The sequence below is a fragment of the Triturus cristatus genome, chromosome 9 (genome assembly GCF_964204655.1).
Source record: "Triturus cristatus chromosome 9, aTriCri1.1, whole genome shotgun sequence".
NCBI classification, from domain to species: domain Eukaryota; kingdom Metazoa; phylum Chordata; class Amphibia; order Caudata; family Salamandridae; genus Triturus; species Triturus cristatus.
In genome coordinates this window covers 79,080,686-79,089,421 of record NC_140592.1, presented here as the reverse complement: position 1 = coordinate 79,089,421, position 8,736 = coordinate 79,080,686, and the positions used below count along the sequence as shown (strand labels likewise).

The window sequence follows — 8,736 nt, the reverse complement described above, 5'->3', positions numbered from 1 at the left end:
TACATAGACCAACTGGATCATACTGGGTACTATACGAACAAGCATTTTTGCAATGCAAAAGGTCTCCCATTACTGAACGATTGAGCTATTGGCATTGCATTATTATTTGCAACACCAATAGCTCAAACTTTCAAGGATGCGAGACCTATTGTATTGCAAATGCTTGTTAATGCACTGCAACCACCGGGTGTAAGGTGGTAGACTGAAGGAGTTGGAATCATAAACCAGGTAGTCGTGGTATTAAGCAGCCTGGGCGTCCATCAGCGCCGGAGGTAGACTCATAAGAATATCTTTGGACTCCTGTACATATTTATTTCAATAGATTAACCGCGGCGGCTCGGGGGCCGGCATAGGGGCCAGAGCCCCCGGTGAACAGAACCGGTGCGGGCGACTGAGCGCTCACTCACTATCCCACAGTGCCAGGCGGGGCAGCAGCTCCTGTGAAGCGACCAGAGACCGAGCGCCACCCGGCTCGTACCGCGTCACCAGGCCGTCACCTCCTGCGTCCCCCCTCCGCCCCACCCTCCCTCTGGCATCTAGCACCACGGCACCCCTCGGGCCAGTGCCCCCTCCTGGTGCCGCTGGATGGCCCCCCGTGTCCGCTGACCACAATCCGCGGCTCCAGCCCGCACGTTCCCTCCCCAGGGGCCTTCCCCGCGGAGCCTCCGACGCCGCCCGAATCAGCGTGAGACCGGTGAGTGGAACTGTCACCTGGCGGAGGGGTTGTCACCTCTGTGCGGGGGCGGGGCCGGGCTATTGTCTGGCATCGCTTGTTAAGGACGGGGCCGGCCGCTTCCCGAGGTACGCACCACCGCCTCTCTGGGACAGGGCGGGGCAGACGGTGGGCGCTGGGTCTACTCCTCCAACCAGTCTCCAAGGCCACTGAACTGCAGGGATGGGGCGGGTCTGCACCCTGCCCCTGGGTCCCAGAGCATTGCCCAGTGGGTCAGGTATGACCTTACCTGTCAGCTCTCCCTCGTTTGCAGGCATCGCCTTGTTTTTAGTGTCCCCTCCTAAAAAAGAAGCATGCCTCTGTAGCCTCCTAATAAGTCAGCATCTTTGCATCCCTCCCCAGAAAACTCTTTAACATCTGTCCTCGCCGTCATTCCAGACCCAGCTTGTTGACGGCTGTGTCTGGTCCTCTGTTAAACCTCAGCTCATCCTGGATGGTGCAGAAGAGCTGGCTTGACTCCACACTCACCTGTCCCCAGGGAAAGGGATTGGACAGTTTCAGCCCCCCCCTGTGATGTAGGGTACACCTGCACATCTGCACATTCCCAACTACCCCCCCCCTTCCCCCCCCCCCCCCGTCGAGCTGTGCATTCAGTGCTGTGATGGGCTCAGTTTAATCACTAGGTGTGCACACACAGCTTTTGTAGTGGTAGAAATTAGACCACTGTTGAGCTCTGCTCTTAGTAGTCTGCAGGTATTGGGTTGGATTAGGTTCTTCTCAGACCAAAAGAGGCTGGGCTGCCCTTACATTAACTGTTCTAGGGAATGAGTGTGATATGCTCCAGGGATCCGCACCCATCGGTCAGTGAGGTTCTACCATCCTGCTCTACTTCCAATGTCTAATTGAGGCATCTTCCACCACTTGATCCCGAGCCACTGGTTGCTCAATGACGCCTTCAGAGTAGCTCGCAGCCATGCCATGAGTTCATTTTTTAAAAAGACCGGATCAATACATTTTATTTTAGTTTCATGTTGCATTTTCCTTTTAAAGTTAAAGAAGCCTGTGTTTATTTTAGTCAGCCCTCTTAACCTGCAGTCAGCAGGACCTGATAATGGTTAGTTTTCCACTCTGCTTTATGACCAAGGATGGGGCACAGAAGATAAGAACTGAAGGACTGATCTATCTGTTTAATAAAAGTTTATGTTAACTCAATATTGAATCGTGGTAACAAAATGTTCCTGACTGCGTTCAAGTAGGAAACAATTTAAATGAACAGCTAACTTAATGATTGAGTTAACTCTTCATTTTAATTTTCTCTCATTTCAAAGTGTTGCATTTACACACAGCAGGCATCTTACTTCCAGTGGCTGGTAAACACCACATATTTATAATAGAAAAATATAGCTTTTTTAAGTGGGAGAAATTTAAAGTACCAATAAATATTCTATATTCTGGAAACATTTTCAACACTTAAAAATTTCTTCCATTAAACTAAATAAATAAATGGTATGTTTGTGTTATACATGTAACTGTGCCACATGTAGTGAAAGTTATGTCCTGTGCGACAAGTACATACAACATATTCCCACAGTCACCCATACACATATATCTCATTCATACACACACGTTCATACATCTCCACAGACCACGCTTTGATTAACACACATGATATACCTGTCATATACACCCATATCAGGCAAGATTTATACCCGGCCGCAATACGGCTCTCAATATCAGGCGGCTACTGGCCTTATTGGAGGCTGAAGGCTATGACCGAGAGAATGCAGCAGAGTTCGCCTTGGACTCCGAATACGTTTTTGACAGCCGGGAGTGGTAAAACGTGTACGATGTGATGCTATGTATTAGGCTAGGTAGGAGTTTCCCAGCGTGGACAAAGTTGCTGTAAACGGGCTCAGGTTCACACAGGCAGGATCATATCTAGGGCTCCCGGTTTTATGGTATTTATTTTTTTGGTCATTTCCGTCTGTATTTATCCATATTTATTTTTGTCAAGTTTATCTGTATTTATCCATCTTTATTATGGGTTTTGTGAAAAAAATAAAGCTGAAACTGATATATTTCCACATTTCTTTAACAAACAAATATGCAGTAATGATTGAATGCCTGCCAGGTTTCAGGGATATGAACACCCACAGAAGGTAAATCAATGCACTTATATGAAAGTATGCACATTTTAGTATCAGCCTTGTGCATATCTACTGCTGTTTAGGCCTCTTTACTAAAATTCCTTTCTTTTTTAACCCCCTTACCTATCAATCCGCACAATTATTGGCCTGGCAGTCATGACAAAGTGAATTTAGATTCACTCAAAAAGCACCCAATTTCAGTTTTTTTATCCACATTTAAAAATGAATATAGACAACAAAATAAATGGTTTTCTGTCTGTATTTATCGGTAAAAATCAGTAAAAATGGAAAACAGGCAGCCTTAATCGTATTCAAGGGATACCCAGTGGGTTGCGGAACAAGGCAGGGCTGCCTATTGTCTCCTCTACTTTTCGCGTTGTCTATGGAGCCACTGGTCAGCTATGCGAGAACGGGGAACTGATATCAGGGACTGCAGATTGGGGGACACTATCATCTCATAGCTTTGTATGCAGATGACTTGCTGATTTATTTTTTTACGCTATACGGCAGAGAATCTAGATGGGGATAGTACCATGCTGGAATGCTTTGGTTCCCTATCAGGTTTGAAAGTGAATGGGCAAATATCCATGTTATTCCCTACAGCTCCAAACAGAGATCCACCAGAGGGGCTGACTCAGCTCCAATGGGAGCCCTGATGCCTTCGCTATCTTGTTACTAAAATATTCCACGACTGTGCGGACCTCCTGGAAAGCAATGTGGGGTCAGCTATCAGGTCTCTCCATGCCCATGTGGACGTCTGGAAGACACTACCGCTGTCAGTTGCAGGCCTTGTAGCACTCCTGAACATGGTGGCACTTCCGCATCTCCTGTATTGTTCGGGACCCTCCCGATTTAGATCCCACGGGCAATGTTCTGGGAACTAGACTCCTTACTCATTGCCTTTTATATGAGGGACGAGACGAAGGCGAGTGGCGCTGTCAGCGTTGCAGCGCTTGACGACGACCAGGGCACTGGCAGTCCATGAATTAGAGCTGACTATCTTGTAGCCCACCTTCACTGGTTTGTCCAGTGGCTGGCGGGCAGACGAGACCCAGCTACAGGCTCGGGACCCTTTGTGCAGGGAATTTCTGACCTCTTGAGAGTGTTGCTGAGGGTGAGGCTGTCTTCTGCCAGGGACACCCAGGAATTCCAGGTAAATACTAAGTGCTGGAATCGAATATATGTCGTTACTACGTATTCCGTTGCAACGCATGCCTTTACCACGCATGCGTTACAACGGAATGATTTTTCTACGCATATCCTTTACCTCGATTATTCCTTTACCACGCATTTTTTTGGGGGGGGTTCCCCCCCCCCCCCCAGCCCCCCCTTTTTTTTGTTTTTTGCCTTTTGCTCACGTCTTCGCCGACACTAAAAAAGGACTGACGCATTTTTTCGGATGAGGAAGAAGACGTTCCGTGAAGACGTTGCTTGCGTGGTAAAGATAGTCGTGGAAGCAATACGCGTTGTGAAGACGTTTACGAGGAAAGTGTACCGTTGTAAACGTAACGCGTAGAAAAGCCTTTGTGGTAAAGGCTGTTTCCCGCTGGAATCAATGTTTGCAAAAAACTCATAGCAAAATTCTGTATTCCCGTGACTTGCCTCTCACCATGCTGATTGAATCGCTGCATGGTGAATTCTGGGGGGGCTTGAGAGCTGGGCAGGAGCGGGGGCGATAAAGGTGCAAGACTTATTTAGGGAGGCAGAGCTACTCCCGTTAGAACAGTTTCGCTCAGAGTTCGACCTCCCACAGAGCCACTTCTTACTACACAGAGCGGTCATAACAGCAGTCCGAAAGCACTGGGGCACTGGTTCTTTGGAACCACAAGCACTGAGGAGTTGCCAATACGTAGCTGTTTCTGCAGGCAGTATCAAAGTAGTCTCATGCTTGTATAGAGCGATTAAGGAGGACTCACAACGGCCACAGGAGTGCCTGCAAGCACGATGGGAGGAAGATCTGGGCATCCCTATCACCGACAGAGGGTGAGATTCTATCCTGGGAAGAGTACCGAAGATATCCACAGCTGCCTGGTTTAAATTGATAAACTATTATGTCTTTCATAGAGCCTTTTGAACTCCGGAATGTATTGGCAGATATTTCAATGTGGGTGATGCAGTCTGCCCCCGCTGTGGAGAGATAGGAGCCATCCTCTTGTACATGCTCTGGTCCTGCCCTTTGCTGCACACTTTCTGTGAGGAGGTCATGCATAGGATTGCGACTGTCATTGAGGAAGATAGATCCACTGGCCATTGCCTCCTAGGGTGATTCCCGCACACTTCCAAAACCAAGGTCACAACTAAATTTCAGGATCTAGCGTTTACACTGGGCAATCGCAAAATCATGAAAAACTGGAAATCGCTTGGGGGACCTCGAGCGCATACATGGTGCGGAGAAATGTGCAGGTTGTGAGGGGAGGGTGCTCTTGAGGAACTCAGAAGAGGGATAGACACTATAGGTATGGCCCGGCTTCGGAAGCCCTGGTGGACAGTCTTTGTGACCTGTACCCCACCTCCCAAATAGACTCACCTGTGAGAAATCCAGAGCCAGCTGCACATCGCAGCTCGCTACATTGATTAGACCACTTCTGGTGCTCCCTTCTCCTAATAGTCCTGACAATGATAGGAACAGCACTGGCCCTGGGTTCCACCACACCCCGCCGGCATAGCAGTGTGCAAGGCATAAGTGTATGCTATGAGTATGTCTGTACGAGTCATGGGGGGTAGGGGGGAGTACGTTTCTGTTGCACTAAAGGGATGCCTCATTACTTGTGAGGGAACATAACTGTTGAATCTATATTATTCCATTGAACCACGGAACATGCTATGGTTGGTATGATGTAAGCGATGAAAAATCCCAATAAAATTTGTTAACAAAAAATAAATGACATCCCTGTAATAGTGCCCCAAGTTTAAGTATTTTGTTCAAACCATAGTATTGGCATTATGGTCCTTGGGCGTAAAGTCAATGAAGCTGAGCATGGGGAAGTCTGGTAACAATGTGTGAGTTACTTAGCTTTCAGTAGCTCACAATGATTTTCACTGATCAGAAGGAGCTCTCACTACAGAAATGATTGGAGACCCCAGGTCTAAATGGATGACCTGCCCTCAAGCTCCTCACCCATGGCTGACGATTTTTTTACGTGATTGTAAATTCTGGTTTTTGGGGGTGGGGTTGGACCCCATGCTGGTCTGTGTTAATGAAGCTGGGCTCCCTACTGGCTCTGTGCTCAACATTTAACGGGGATGGAGTTGTACTGATATCGGGCTTTACATCCACCGCTTGACAGGACTAGGCTGCCTCAGAGCTGTTCTCACCCACTACTCTGTGATGTTACACCCACCACACCTCAGAATGGGCTTCACTGTTCAGACACTAGGGTCTGCATCCACCACAGCTTGGATATTAAGCTTGGCGCTTCAAAGCACGGCATGTGTTTTGAGGTGTAAACTGCCAGACTAATGTTACAGCCCATTTTAACGCATTACAAATAAAAATGTTTCTAAAAGTTCTTTCACACTTTGTCCCGCTTAGATTTCGGTATTGGAGAAATAATTTCACAGGATACATTTAAATGGTTTTATGTTTATAGAATTTGTGTTGTTCCCACTCCCAACCCAGTATTCTTTAGGTAGCTGTTCCTTACTTGGAACTAAAATCGACATGCTGAAAAAATGCCAGTCCTGCAAGAAATTCCCATGTCAACCTAAATGGTTGTTTTTTAGATCCTGCTGCTTCCCCATCTAACGACTCACTTGGTAGTGTGATAGCAGCTTCAACATTTGTAATCCATCCCTAAGGGACTTGGTCATTCTGTGACTACGTACACAGCAGCTGCTAATTGCCGTCATGTTCTCTGTTTTTTGTTCTGTTGGGCAAGTTTTGCACTAGGAGGAGGTGTGCAGGGTGACGATACTACGCTCCATGCAAATTTTAGTTGTGTATTTCTCTGAAAATCTTGTCATCCTGCTGTCAGTCATATTTTTAGGAAACATGAGTACTGTCTACGCTTTGAGTGGCAAATATAACGCAAATTAGCAAGCTTCTCCCATGCCTCCTTCCCGTAAACTTTGAATCTAAGGGTATATTAATCGGGTGCACAGTAATGTGAAAACGAAAGTGAAAACTCTTAGAATCTATGGTTGTAGATATTAAGACTTAGCAGACCTTCATCTAGTCATCATCCAGTAGTGACAGTAGTTACATCTATGTATGAGGGGAATAATACACGCTTATTGTTCTTTGTCATAATTTAAAGAAACAGCCAATATTCAGTATCCGTGTGTGAGAAAGCGGGGGCAGGCCTTGATTCAGAGATGTGTGAAACCTCCTGTAGCAGCAGTAATTTAAAGTAAGCATTTCCTGTAGGATTTTATCAGTCGCAAAAAGAACTATTGATGGACAGAATGCGGAAAAATGTCGTACATTCACCCCAGTACAGGGATCTGGGCCTAAATCCATCGTTTTTTTGCTCACCATGCCGTTCCAGTTTGGACCCAGCCATATGCAAATCAGTCTTGACCCTGTGCCCAATGGGAATAGTTCAGTCCGAGCTGCCAGGCCAGGTCCTTGTGTGTCTTGCTTTCTCGCCCTAAGCGCGCTGGGTATGACCAGACGTGGGTCCCGGGCTCCCTGTGCCACTGGAATCAAGCTATCCTGGCTGAAGAGGGGTGAAACCCCGAAACCGGTCCTAGGATGCTTGTTTCCGGTCCAGGGAGGACCTGGCTTGGCAGTTCGGGCTGGACTATTCCCATGAGGCACAGGGTCGAGACTGATTTGCATATGGCCATGTCTTAACTGGGGTGGCATGGTGAGCAAAAGGATGATGGATTTAACCCAGATCTCTTGACTGGGGGTGAATGTTTTGATTTGTTCTGCATTCCGTCCATCAATTGTGTGTCTTTTGCTGGAGTTTCAGTCGCCCATATCACCAGAGAGGGATTCTGAACTACTTCTCCTTACAAAACTAGTTGTGGTCAGTAATGTTTGAGGGCATTCATATAAGCCAGGCACACTGGAATTATGTGGCAGTGGGGGGCCAAGTTATGCATAGAGGTTGACTAAATTATACAGCAAGAAAGGCCAAATTATGCTGCATAATAGTATTACATCATTAGTTTATCACTTTCACGCATGTTAACACTGTCAGGGCATAGGGTTCACCTCATTAGTAGCAGTTTAACACCCTAAAATAGCAAATTTCAACAGAAACGTGGCCAGTCAACCTTTGCAGAGGGCCTTCGACTGCACAGCAACACATGTTGCTTCTTTTTTTTGTAACTTTTGATCCGTTTGAGCTAGAAACAATGAATTTTTTTTTCAATTTGCTGAATATGCAGCAGATCATAGATAATGCGGACAATCCATAACTATGCGGAAAGCGATGTGGCAACAAAATTGCATCATTTCAGATTTATGAACAGCTCAGGTTGGATCTGCTACAAGTTTTACATAAGGCTGGGGGTTGGACTTTGACTTATGCATTCAAAAGTCCTGCTTCTTTTCTTTTTCAGTCACCCAGTTGTAGATTTACTGGTGTCTTTTGGATCTGTGTCTTGCTTTATGATTGCACTTTGGATAAGCTTTAGTTCGTAGAATGATGGTCTACGAACTCATGGTGGACACAATCATTGTGAAGCATCTAGGTCCTGTGGCTGCAAAACATGCCCATCTCGTTATTCCTTGTGCTCCATGCTTAACAAATGGTATGATATTCTTTCCTTGGTACGATGTTTGGTTTTTGCCAGATGTCATTCTACATGAAGCCTAACAACTCAACTTTGGTTTCATCCATCTATTGGAAACTGTTCCAAAAGTCTTGTGGTTTATTCAGGTGTTTCTTTACAAACTTAAACTGTACAGCAAAGACCTTTTTGGATGGAAACAGTTTTCTCATGGATAGCTTTCCATGAAAGCCA

The 8,736-nt window shown here is 46.3% G+C and overlaps 1 protein-coding gene across 1 annotated transcript in view; it reads left to right on the top strand.

Moving 5' to 3' along the window:
* Positions 1 to 520: 520 nt before the first annotated feature.
* The window catches only part of RBSN (rabenosyn, RAB effector), a 189,437-nt gene continuing 181,221 nt past the window's right edge, over positions 521 to 8,736 (top strand). The window contains exon 1 of the mRNA XM_085624454.1: positions 521 to 694. The gene's annotated coding sequence lies outside the window, so the exon portion shown is untranslated. The remainder of the gene's footprint in view (positions 695 to 8,736) is intronic.